The sequence below is a fragment of the Sus scrofa genome, chromosome X (genome assembly GCF_000003025.6).
Source record: "Sus scrofa isolate TJ Tabasco breed Duroc chromosome X, Sscrofa11.1, whole genome shotgun sequence".
Classification (NCBI taxonomy): domain Eukaryota; kingdom Metazoa; phylum Chordata; class Mammalia; order Artiodactyla; family Suidae; genus Sus; species Sus scrofa.
The window spans coordinates 93,505,451-93,520,010 of NC_010461.5; positions in this window are offsets into that span (position 1 = coordinate 93,505,451).

Genomic DNA, 14,560 nt, shown 5'->3' on the forward strand with positions numbered 1-14,560 from the left:
TATAAAAGTTCAAACATACATCCTAACACTCCTTTAGCCAGTACTGCTACAATTTGCCTATGTGTATAACCTCTCTTATATTCACATTCCAGACCTATCAATTTACAAAGCAGTTTTGGAATTACATCCAATTCTATGATGGATTTATACTTGTTTAGTACTTGAAAAGAGATGTGTGTTTGTAGTCCTGCAATAGAAACTAAAAGAGTAATGCTAAATTTGTCAAATGATAAACACTTGTATTTTAGAGCAAGAAAAAATTGCAGAATTTTTCCAGATGCTGGTTTAATATATATGTGTGTGTGTGTATACAGTTATTTTAATGATGATTTAAAAAGGATAACAGTTGATGTTCCAAGTGACAGATGCATTAAAATGTGTATTTACTCACAAGACAGCGTATGCCCTGGGAGAAAAGAGGAACTTTTTCAGTAGGATGAGTTCTCATTTTTTTTCCCAGACATGAAAAACTTAATGATGAAGTAAATGAAAGGGGGAAACTAGTATACTATATAATTAAGAATATGCCAAACACTATATTAGATTTTTGCATTTATTGTGTAATTTTCATATGTGAGGAAACTGGGATTCAAGATTATATTGTCAAAGCCAAGTGCATATGCCTGATGCACAGTGAGGCCAAAAAAAAAAAAAAAAAAAAAGACAATTTGGAGGAGGACCAAACAAGGAGAATGGGCAGTTCATGCTCAAAAGGCTCAAACTGCCTAACAGGTTTCAGGAAAGAATTTTTTTTTTTTTTTTGGTCTTTCCTAGGGCTGCACCCACGGCATATGGAGGTTCCCAGGCTAGCGGTCTAATTGGAGCTGTAGCTGCCAGACTACACCAGAGACACAGCAATGCCATATTTGAGCTGCATCTACAACCTACACCATAACTCACGGCAACTCCAGATCCTTAACCCACTGAGCAAGTCCAGGGATTGAACCTGCAACCTCATGGTTCCTAATCGGATTTGCTAACCACTGAGCCACAATGGGAACTCCAAGGAAAGAATTTTTAAAGGCAAATCTGTATATCTTCTTTGGAGAAATGTCTATTCAGGTCTTTTGCCCATTTTTCCATTGATTGATTGGTTTTTTTGCTGTTGAGTTGTATAAGTTGCTTATATATTCTAGAGATTAAGCCCTTGTCAGTTGCATCATTTGAAACTATTTTCTCCCATTCTGTAAGTTGTCTTTTTGTTTTCTTTTGGGTTTCCTGTGCTGTGCAAAAGCTTTTCAGTTTGATGAGGTCCCATGGGTTTATTTTTGCTCTAATTTCTATTGCTTTGGGAGAATGACCTGAGAAAATATTCATGATGTTGATGTCAGAGAGTGTTTTGCCTATGTTTTCTTCTAGGAGTTTGATGGTGTCCTGTCGTATATTTAAGTCTTTCAGCCATTTGGAGTTTACTTTTGTGCATGGTGTGAGGGTGTGTTCTAGTTTCATTGCTTTGCATGCAGCTGTCCAGGTTTCCCAGCAATGCTTGCTGAATAGACTTTCCTTTTCCCATTTGATGTTCCTGCCTCCCTTGTCCAAGATTAATTGACCATAGGTGTCATGGTTCATTTCCGGATTCTCTATTCTGCTCCATTGGTCTGTCTGTCTGTTTTGATACCAGTACCACACTGTTTTGATGACTGTGGCTTTGTAGTATTTCTTGAAGTCTGGGAGAGTTATGCCTCCTGCTTGGTTTTTGTTTCTCAGGATTGCTTTGGCTATTCTGGGGCTTTTGCGGTTCCATATAAATGTTTGGATTGTTTGTTCTAGTTCTGTGAAAAATGTCATGGGTAATTTGATAGGGATTGCATTGAATCTGTAGATTGCTTTGGGTAGGATGGCCATTTTCACAATATTGATTTTTCCAATGCAGGAACATGGAATATCTTTCCATTTCTTTACATCTTCTTTGATTTCTTTGATTAAGGTTTTATAGTTCTCGGCATATAGGTCCTTTACCTCTTTGGTCAGGTATACAGATGGCCAACAAACGCATGAAAAAATGCTCAACATCGCTGATTATAAGAGAAATGCAAATCAAAACTACCATGAGATACCACCTCACACCAGTCAGAATGGCCATCATTAATAAATCCACAAATAACAAGTGCTGGAGGGGCTGTGGAGAAAAGGGAACCCTCCTGCACTGCTGGTGGGAATGTAAACTGGTACAGCCACTATGGAGAACAGTTTGGAGATACCTTAGAAATCTATACATAGAACTTCCATATGACCCGCAATCCCACTCTTGGGCATCTATCCGGACAAAACTCTACTTAAAAGAGACACATGCATCCGCATGTTCATTGCAGCACTATTCACAATAGCCAGGACATGGAAACAATCCAAATGTCCATCGACAGAGGATTGGATTTGTAAGATGTGGTATATATACATGATGGAATACTACTCAGCCATAAAAAAGGATGACATCATGCCATTTGCAGCAACATGGATGGAACTAGAGAATCTCATCCTGAGTGAAATGAGCCAGAAAGACAAAGACAAATACCATATGATATCACTTATAACTGGAATCTAATATCCAGCACAAATGAACATCTCCTCAGAAAAGAAAATCTTGGACTTGGAGAAGAGACTTGTGGTTGCCTGATGGGAGGGGGAGGGAGTGGGAGGGATCGGGAGCTTGGGCTTATCAGACACAACTTAGAATAGATTTACAAGGAGATCCTGCTGAATAGCATTGAGAACTATGTCTAGATACTCATGTTGCAACAGAAGAAAGGGTGGGGAAAAACTGTAATTGTAATGTATACATGTAAGGATAACCTGACCCCCTTGCTGTACAGTGGGAAAATAAAATTAAAAAAAAAATAAAAATAAAGGCAAATCTGGGGTGAGAGCTGCAGGTGTGTGACTTTCTTCTAATGGGTTGGTGGTGAGGTCTCAGGGTGCTGTTGCATCAGTCTCAGTCATCAGGCTCTGGTTCCAACCAGTCCATGTGCTTGTGCTCAGCCTTAAGTTACCATCATCCACCTGGGTGGGGGCCTTAGTTCCTGTATAAAACCTCAGAGACAGATGTCAGATTGTTAGGTATATCTCTTCAGGAGAAATTAGGAGCCCTGTGATTCTACTGTTCTAATCATTAACTGTTTGAATCTGCACTTTGGAACCCAGGGAAGGTCTAGGAGGCGGAACCCTTTTTCCTGCAACAAGAAACAGAGACCATGGAAAAGCTTTTGTACCCGGGAGGTCCCCACAGTGTCCGTCTCAGTTTCAATCATTGCCCAAGTTTACATATACAGTGATAGAGCTAGGATTCAAACCCAGGTTTGTCTGACCAGTCGATTTTTATTTCTACACTGTGTAAGGATCATAGCATATAAATATGGGTGTTTTGATAGTGAAAATATGGCCAATTAGTAAACAACATATTTTTTTAGCAAATTTAGGCCCAATAAGCATAGGATCAGTTAGATCTGGATGGGATTTCTGGTTCCATTGACTTTATGTCCTTTCATAAATCAGTTACATCTCTGAAACTTGTTCTTCATATACAAAGAGGATTATTAAAATCTCTATGAAGGTCATCAGAAGAATTTCATGTGGCAATGCAAATAAAATGTCTAATGGAATATCTGACAAATAATAGGTGCACAAAGAAAATAGACTTAATAGAACCCCTATTGTGGCATATTTCCAAAATTATAGAAAATTAGCAATTGTTGAGAAAAGGTATTCAACTGGCCAGGAGCAAAAATTCTTCTCTGACCTGTCTATTTAATCTTTTCTTTGGTATCTTTATCTACTATCAAGACTTCAACTAGTGTCTCTGGGGAAGACTCTCAAACTAATTCAGCAATTCTGAGAACAGGCAAGAATCTTGCACTTGAATAGGATTATGTATCAAAAAGCTTACCTGTCTTCCTCCTTCAAAATACCTCCTCTCCTGATTATTTCTTATATTTGTTAACTGGGCTATTATTATAATGATTAGCATAGACTATTTCTCAGTAAATATACTTTTGAAGTCTTCAAATCAGGCTTTGATGTTTCACTTTTAACCTTAAAACATTTGTCTAAATAGCAAATAAAGAAAGAAGGGGAGTTCGCATTATGGCTTAGTGGGTTATGAACCCAACTAATAGCCATGAGGATATGGGTTTGATCCCTGGCATCCCTCAATGGGTTAAGGATCTGGTGTTGCCATGAGCTGCAGTGTATGTCATAGATGTGGCTTGCATCTGGTGTTGCTGTGGTTGTGGCATAGGCCTGCAGCTGCAGCTCCAGTTTGACTCTTAACCCATGAACTCCTATATGATGCAGGTACAGCCCTAAGGGAAAAAAAATGAAGAAAGGAAGGAATAATCCTTTGAGAAAATGTGTCAGGTACTTTGCTATATACACTTTTCATTATTTGTCCCATGTATTTCTCTTAAAATTGACATAACACATTTTTATTTAATAATAAAGTTAATTGAAGCTCAAAAATATTATATAACATTCTCAAGTCCTATAAGACTTTCATAGCAGAATTTTCCTATTTCTACTGTCATATGGATAATTCTAAAGAGTGTCTCATTCATAATTCAATTATTTTTTAGAGATGCATATATGGATGGATGGATGGATTGATTGATTTTAGGACTAGGCATATATGCCTAGAATATTGTAACTTGCTGATTGACCTCCCTGTTTCCAGACTCTCTTCTCATCATTCCTGCTCACCGCTGACAGATGCATTTTCTTAAACTACCATTTTGAGTTAATTTCCTGTTCAAAAGGAATGATGGTTTCTCATTGCCCAGAGGATAAAATTAAAACTACCTATCCACATGTGCAGAGACTCACAATTTGTCACTAATATATTTTACCATTAACTTTCACTCTAACCTTAAAAAAACTGTCCATTCCAGTTAAATTGTTGCATTTATTTCTCCTTAGACACCCTTTAAAAATTCTGTATTTCCATGCATTTGTTCATTCTTTTTCTCCGTCACATTCCTCCTATCAAAGACTATTCCATTATAAGACCATAGAAGGTCTTCTAGAAGTTTTATGGTGTCTTATCTTACATACAAGCCTTTAAGCCAGTTTGGGTTTATTTTTATACAGTAGAAATTGACAGAACACTGTAAACCAACTATAATGGACAAAATAAAAATCATTGTATAAAAAAAGACCATAACAAGTACTGCATGTGAAATCTCTGGCTGACCACACCATCCATAATGGATTGCATTTAATGCATTTGTCACTTGGAATATCCAATGCTATGCTTTTTAAAATCTTCATTAAAATAAATTTTATATACATACATAATGACTACTCTGTTTTACTTCCATAGTTATCAAATTACCACTACCTATTGCCTATATTACTGTAATATCCTCCCCGGATGTGGAGGTTTTGCTGCCTCCATTCTCCCCCTCTCTATTCACAATGCACACAGTATTTCTTTCCTTTTTTCTTTCTTCCTTCTTTCCTTCCTTCCTTTCTTTCAAGTTGAATCATGTAGCAGCCCTGTTTTAAAAGCCTTGAGCATTACTACTCATGTGACCACCATGGTAGTGGCCGAAGTTTTCTATGACCACATACTTTCTGGAAGTCAAGATGACTCAAGCCATAGCATTAGCTAGATTAGCATCCTGATGTTGGCATCTGAGTGCAGCCACTCCAGAGCCTGGATAAACTTCAGCTGCCACTTTAGTCCTGTGGCCACATTTTTCTTTATGACACTGAGCTTGCAGGTGATCATGAATGGCATCATAGCAAGAGTATCTGAACACACAAGATTGCTTCATTTGTTTAGATAATACCATCTGGGTGTGAGACTTGGCCCAGAGCTGATTCAGAAATCCTATAGTTTCCATGGCTTCATGAATTGAACACAAAACCCACTGAGAAAAAGTGATAGCTTCTAGTAACTGTTGGTATCAAGTTCCTCTTAAGCTCAGAGAAGTCAGTGGACATTCACAATGCACAGAGATAATCTGTCTTTATATATCTGAATGACATGGCAAGTGGCATGACATTGGGGCCTTGCATTTTAGAGGGCCACGTACAGGTAGAACCACTGGCTAACTGGTACAGTGTAGTCATCTATCAGCCAAAGATAATCTGTGCTATCATTGAGGGAAAAGCAGGTAGGTTTCTCTAGACTACCTCTCTGGAAAGGATGGCCAAGAAAGATGTGTCAGCCTTCATCACTAGAGGCCTGAGCAAGATCAAGAACCACTTCTAGAAGATAGTGGTGTCAAGCACATTCAAGTTGTTCAAGGACAAGCCCTGATACCTCATTGGGATGGATACATACCTTTCCCCAAGAGAACTATGTGTTTTGACTTATCCCTGGTCCCCACAAGTAACCTCTAAGTAAAAAATAATAATTGTGGAAGGATAGTGGTCTCATTAACCTAGAGTTTATCTGTCCCATCTATAATATATCAGGCAGCCCTTTCCTATATGTCATTTTGTGAAGTGACAAGACGGCAATCTTGTACCATTTCATCATTCATGTTGACTATTATATGTAGCTGACGAACACCATATAGATAAGCATCTCAAAGAAACAATTTTTTGACTTCATTCCAGACACAATGTACAGAGACCCTACCTTCTGTCCTACTAATCAGGACTACAAACACCTTGACATTTGTGGGTGGCATACTGGACTGTGTAGCCTGGCTGACCTTGTAGTGGCTACAGATTGGTAGTAGGGAGGTTTGGCTAGGGGAGTGAGAAGATATTGAGTTTTTAAAAATAAACTCTCTTCTTTCTTGTGGAAAAAATTTGTAATTATCTATTACCTGGTCTGAAAATTATTGCTGCTAGAGTTCTCTCTCTCCCCACATATCCATCAATAATAAAAATAGTAAGTAATAATAACAGTAATAATAGTCATAGCAGTTATAATATCAACCAGTATCTGTAGGTACTTAATATATCTTGGTATACAGAGGTGCCCACAAAGTGTGCACTGTCATCATTATTATGTGGCAACCACCCTGGCTATAGGCACTCTGGCTATCCACATTTACAGTAAGGAAGCAGAAGATTGGAGAAAGGAAGTGACCTAATGAAAGTCACACAATGAGCAGAAATAGATTTTCAACTCAGTTCTGACTATACAGCTCAAGTCCTTAACTTCTGGGCTCTGCTGATCTGTGTAGTACAGAAAGAAGGACGGTGAAAATTGCAACATGAGGCTGGAGAACTAGACAGTCCAAGATCATGTAGAGCCTTATGGTTTTGTATGGGGTTGGTCTTTAATTTAGTGCAATGAGAGATTGCTGAAGATATTTTTAATCAGGAGAAATCTCTAAGATTTGTTATAAAAATCAAAGTGCAGAACACAGTATACAGAGGCTGACATTTATTTTAAATGAGATGCCTAGATTTAAAAATAGAAAATTTATAAAAAATATATATAATACACTGATGGTGTTTATTGCCTCTGGCAAAAGAGAGTTATAGCCTTGGATGGCAATTATAACCTTTTAAGTTATTTGTGTTTTTGTTCAAGTACATGATAACTTTTTAAAATAAACAGACACTTTTGATTGATCACAAATTTTGTTATCAGGCAAAGACAGGTTAGAATTCTGGTCGGTTTACTCACTGTGTGACATTGGACAAGTGACTTCATTTCTCTGAAACTCAGTTTCCCCTATGTAAATGGGGATGACAGTCATGCATGCATATGGTTGTGAGAATTAAATACATTAATGAGAAATGTTTAAGACAGAGCATGACACATAGTAAACATGCAAAATATTTTACCTATTTCCATTTTTGCCTTTATATCAAAATCAGTTTAAACTACACAGATCAGCAGATGCACTTAAAAGACATGCGTAAGAATGTTCATAGCAACCTGTTTGTGATAACCTCATATTGAAAATAATACAATTGTCCAAACAGTAGAAATATTTAATAAATTGCTTTAAGAGAATGAAGCCACTGTAACTACACAGAGAAAATAGGAATGAATTTCATTAAGCCAAAGAAGCCAAGCTGGGAGATGAATTGCTGGGTTATATGATATATATGTTAACTTTAGTAGATACAGCTTTGCAAGGCCAACAGGATAAATTCCAACTGATCCATACACTTGCCAACTGGTTTTGTCAGTCTTTTAAATTATGGCCATTCTGGTGGGATTATAGATATATCTATTGTGGTTTTAATTTGCATTCCCTGAGAACCAGTGAGATAAAGCATTTTTCAGAAGCTTGTTGGACATTTGGATATGCAAATTTTGTTGAGTACCTTGAATCGGTAGATCTTTCAATCTATAGACAAAGTGTGTCTTTCCATTTTTAAAGATATTCTTTAATTCTTCTCAAACATATGTTTTTTGTGTAGCTGTCTTAGAGTTTTGATTAGATTTATTCTTACATATGTGATTACAATTTTATGCTATTAAAAATAGTATTTTACATTTTTTGATCTTGAATTTTATTGTATCTATTGAGATCATAATGTGATTTTTCTTCACTATTTTCTTAACGTGGTGAATTCTAATTATTATTATTATTAGCAATTTTTTACGGCTGCACCTGCCACATATGGAAGTTCCCAGGCTAGGGATTAAATTGTGGCTGCAGCTGCTGGCCCACATCGCAGCCACAGCAACACTGTATTCTAGCTGTGCCTGTGACCTACACCACAGCTCATAGCAACATCAGATCCCTAACCTACTGAGTGAGCCCAGGGATCAAACCTGCATGGATATCAGTCGGGTTTGTTACTGTTGAGCCATAACAGGAACTCCCAACATAGTGAACTTCAAGGATTGCTTTTCAATATTAACCAATCTTGTATTCTTAAAATATGACTTTATTGTGTATTATATTTATTATATATTGTTGGTTTCAGTTTATGATTTTTGTACCTATGTTTATGATAGGGATAGACCTTTTGTTTTGTGCATTGGCCTTGTAAGTTTTTGGTGTTAAAGTTATAATTGCTTCATAAAATGAGTTGGGAAGAATTGAATCTTTTACTACTTACTGGAAGAATTGGTATAAGATTGGTGATACTTCTAAATGTGTGAGATAATTTACTGATAAAGCTGTTTTTTGAAAGTATAAATTTAATTTTCTTTCATAATGGGTTGAATTATTCAGATATTTTTTTACGTGTGTACATTGTGTAAATTGTAGTATTCTAGGAACTTGTACATTTTATTTGAATTTTCAGATTTATTGGCATAAAGTTTATAATATCCTCTTATATGTTGAAAATTTGTTTGTTCAATGAAATTTTCCTTCCATTATTCTTAATGTTCACAATTTATACTTTTTCTCTCCCTTTCTCCCTCTCCCTCTCTCAATCTTGCCAGGGGGTTATCAATTTTATTAGTCCCTCTTTTTTTTAATTTTCCTTGAAGTATAGTTCATTTACAATATTATATTACTTTCAGGTGTATAGCATAGTGATTGAGCATTTTTATATCCTCTTAAAATACTCCATTAAATGTTATTATACAATAATGGGATAATGGCTATAATTCCATATGCTATGCAATATATACTTGTTGCTTATCAATTTTATACATAGTAGTCTGTGTCTCTTAATTCCATACCCATAAATTGTCCCTCTTCCTTCCCTCTCCCCTTTACTAACCACTAGTTTGTTTTCTATATCTGTGAATCTTTTCCTGTTTTGCATATACATTCATTTGAATTATTTTTTATATTCTACATGTCTGTCATTTATTTCACTAAGCATAATATTCTCTAGGTTTATCCACATTGCTATAAATGGTAGAATTTCATTCTTTTATGGCTGAGTAGTTTTCCATTGTATATATGTACATACTATGTCTTTATCCATGTATCTGTTGATTGGCACTTGAGTTGCTTCCATATGTTGGCTATAGTAAATAATGCTTTAACATTGATCATGAACATTGAGGTGCATGTACGCTTTTGAATTAGTGTTTTCATTTTTTCTGAATATATACCTAGGAGTAGAATTGCTGAATCATATGATAGTTCTATTTTTAGTTTTTGAGGAACCTCCATACTGATTTTCATAGTGGCTGCACCAATTTACATTCCCACCAACAGTGTACGGGGGTTTCTTTTTGCCTCATCCTTTCCAGAATTTGTAATTTGTAGGCTTCTTTTTTTTTTTTTTTTTTTTTTTTTTTTTGTCTTTTTTTGCTATTTCTTGGGCCGCCCCTGCGGCATATGGAGGTTCCCAGGCTAGGGATCGAAGCCACCGGCCTACGCCAGAGCCACAGCAACGCAGGATCCGAGCCGCGTCTGCAACCTACACCACAGCTCACGGCAACGCCGGATCGTTAACCCACTGAGCAAGGGCAGGGACCGAACCCGCAACCTCATGGTTCCTAGTCGGATTCGTTAACCACTGCGCCACGACGGGAACTCCTAGGCTTCTTGATGATAGCCATTCTGACAGGTGTGAAGTGATATCTCATTGTTGATTTGATTTGCATTTCTGTAATAAATAGAGATGTCGAACATTTTTTATTGTATTTGTTAGCTGTCTTCTTTGAAAAACTGTCTATTCAGGTCTTCTGCCCATGTTTTGCTTGGGTTGTGTGCTTTTTTTGATGTTGAGTTGTATGAGCTGTTTAATATATTTGGGATATTAACCCCTTGTTAGTCATATCACCTGCAAATATTTTCTCCCATTCCATGTACTGTCTTTTCATTTGGTTGATGGTTTCCTTTACTGTATAAAACTTTTCAATTTTAATTAGATCCAATTGATTTATTTTTGCTTTATTTATTTTATATTAGGAGACAGATCAAAAAATATTCCTATAATTGATGTCAGTGTTCTGCCTGTGTTATTTTTTAGGAATTTTATGGTTTCACATGTTACATTTAGGTCTTTAATCAATTTTGAGTTTGTTTCTGTATATGATGTGAGGAAATGTTCTAATCTCATTGTTTTACATGTAGATGTCCAGTTTTCACAGTACCTCTTGTCAAAGAGACTGTCTTTTCTCCATTGTATATTCTTGCCTTTTTGCCATACATTTACTGGCCATAGGTATGTTGGGGTTTTTTCTGGGCTTTAGAATTAGTCTTTTTAAAAGAAATAAAGTCTGTGTTTATTGATAATTGATAGTTGCTATTGTATATTTCTTTTTATTTTATTAGTGTTTTCTCTTTGTTATTTCATTTTGTTTACTTCGTTTTACTCTAATTTTTTCTTTTTTCTTCCCACCTTAAAATGGATGTTGTATTATGCACAATGTGGGCCTTACTTCACATGCCCTGGGCATATCTTTTACTCCAGACATTGTTGTGACCACTGACTTCACACAGGTAGAATTTTACAGCACCTCAGTTCACCTCACCTTACTGGGGCTTATCTTATTCTGAAACCTCAGTTATCTGTGATGTCAGGCACCCCTGAATACACAGCCTAGAAGTGTGAGGTGGCTGATAGGCCATGGGTAAACTCTTAACCAAGGAAGGGTAGAAACAAGAAAGATGTTTCTCTCTCTCTTTCTTTTTTTTTTTTTTTTTTTTTTGCTATTTCTTTGGGCTGCTTTACTGTTCACAGGATATTTTTATTTATTTTGTCTTTTTGCTATTTCTTTGGGCCGCTTCCGCGACATATGGAGGTTCCCAGGCTAGGGGTTGAATCGGAGCTGTAGCCACCGGCCTATGCCAGAGCCACAGCAACGTGGATCCGAGCCGCGTCTGCAACCTACACCACAGCTCACGGCAACGCCGGATCGTTAACCCACTGAGCAAGGGCAGGGACCGAACCTGCAACCTCATGGTTCCTAGATGGATTCGTTAACCACTGCGCCACGACGGGAACTCCATCTCTCTCTTTCTTTTGGCTTAAAATTTTCAGACATGTTCTTCTTGACCCTCAAAATACTCCCCTTTATTATTTTTCTAATATATGTATTTCAAGCTATACATTATACTGTAAAAGTGATTTGTATCTACCTTTAGCCAGTTTTGATATCATAACCTCATTAGCATTCAATTCAATGTATTTTCTCATTTCTATTGCTATTTTTTTTTCTTGACCCACAGGTTATCTAGGAAAGTATTGCTAAATATCCAAATATTTGGAGATTGATATCCTTGTCATATTTTTTGTTAATTCTTTCAAGATTATTCCCAATCTGGTTGGATAATATACTTCATGTGATTTTTGGTTCTTAAAATTGGCTTAAATTTACATTATTGCTTAATGTATGGTCAGTTTTGGTAAATGTTCCAATGTATACTGCAGTTTTTAATAACTCTATAAACATCAATTAGATTAATTTTAACCACATTGTTACAATCTTCTATAACCTTAATATTTTGTTTCTGCTTAATATATTAGTTAGCATAGTATGCTTAAATCTACTACTATGAATGTAGATTTATCTTTATCTCCTTTTGCTCTGTTCATTTTTATTGTATAGGTTTTGAGGCTATGTTATTAGGGACACATAGAGAGGTTATATTGTTGTACTATATTGACATTTCATCCTAAAACATTCTTTTTATCTTCAGTAAGCCTTCTTGCCTTAAAAATCCGCTTTTACCAAGTTTAGTATCACATCATTAGGTATCTTTAGTTAATATTTGCATTATATATATATATATATATATATATACATACACATACACATATTTATTCCCATCTTATTTCTTTCAAGTCTTCTGAATTCTTGTTTAAATTGTTTCTCCTGTTAAAAAAATAGTTTTAGGAGTTCCCGTCGTGGCGCAGTGGTTAACGAATCCGACTAGGAACCATGAGGTTGCGGGTTCGGTCCCTGCCCTTGCTCAGCGGGTTAATGATCCGGCATTGCCGTGAGCTGTGGTGTAGGTTGTAGACGTGGCTCGGATCCAGTGTTGCTGTGGCTCTGGCATAGGCCGGTGGCTGCAACTCCGATTCAACCCCTAGCCTGGGAACCTCCATATGCCGCGGGAGCGGCCCAAGAAATAGCAAAAAGAGAAAAAAAAATAGTTTTAAAAATCTATTCTAGACAGTTATATTTATTTGGAGTGGGTTTTTTTGTTTGTTTGTTTGTTTGTTTGTTTTGGTCTTTTTAGAGCTGCACCTGCGGTCTACAGAGACTCCCAGGCTAGGGTTAATTTGAAACTGTAGCTGCTGGCCTACACCACAGCCACAGCAATGTGTGTAGAGTTTTTTTTAATTTAATGAATTTTGGATTTGAATTTACCAACTTACTTTTTACCCTCTATATGTGGATCTGTTCTATGATTTATATTCTCTCTTTCATTCCCTATTTTTGTAGTAATCAAGTATTTTTATCATTCTCTTTTTCCCTCTAGTAGCTCAACAGTTATACAGTAATTTATTCTTTTTTAATAGTAATTCCATATGACACTATTATCTTATACAGTAAACATTCACTTACATTTATCCGTGTATATACTCTGCATTGTTTCTCTTTCCTTCTTGTGTTTCTATACCTTCATCTGCAGTTACACTTATTTTCTATATGAAGAATTCTCATTTGGTTTTTCTTTTAGTCCAAGGTTGCTAATGACAGTTTCCTTGTTTTTCGTTTTTCTGAGAATGCCTTGATTACACCCTACTTTTAAAGAGCCTAGCTCCTGAACCCCCCCAAAAAAAACAAAAAAAAACAAAACAACAACAACAAAAAATGATACATGATTTTTCAGGCCCTTTGTGTGATTGTTTCAAAGTCAATTACCAAGTCTTTACCTGACAGGCCTTACAGGGGAAAGATGCTCTCCCCACCTCCCCATACTAACTTTGGTGCACAGCCAGACTCTGAAGGGAATTGCAGTCAAGGAATCTGATCCCAAGTGGCTGGCCATTCTCTTATGCATATTTGCATTCCTGGCCCTAATGTCTTTATTTAGATGTCTCTTTATCTGGAACCTTCCTCAGGCACCTCTACTTAGGCCTCCTTATTGAGTAGAAGAGGGGGAATCTTGAAGATATTTTTCTCTAGTCTGACTTAGTGCTTTCTAGACTTTCCTCCTCTCTCTATTCCCCAAGCCTCAAGTCCAGATTCTGTAAAACTCCAAGATGCTTTTCTTTAAGGCTCCTTTGGCAGGGAGTCACCCCTCAAATCTGTGCTTATACACCTGATCCTCAACTAGCATGCCATTCTAGGGGGGGGAAGGGAACATGGGGAAGGATGGAAGTCCACCCTCTTTCTGTAGCTTTCCAATGTCCTCAAGCAGGTTTGTCTAGTTTTTTCTTAATATTCTCAGCAAGAGGTTTGGTGCAAAACAAACTAGTACACCATACTGTGAATGGAAACTACATATTTATTTGAGATGCATGTAAAATATCTAAATAGTACATGTCTTGAGGATAATTACATATAAGGATCTGGGACATTTCTTCTGCCTTCCTCTTAAATATTTGTGTGTTCCTAAATCTCTCCCTGTTTCTCTGTGAGGTATGAATGACCTCATAAACTCCTGTGGCTTCATTTTCCATTTTTATGTTTATGCCTCCTCTTTCTAATATTTTTCATCCAGGGCTTTCTCCTAAGATCTAGACTTGAATTTCCAGGCCTCTATTGTTTATCCATTTTGATGCCCTACATCCACTAGAAATCAGATCTATTGATTTCTCCCCAACTCCATCAACAAAT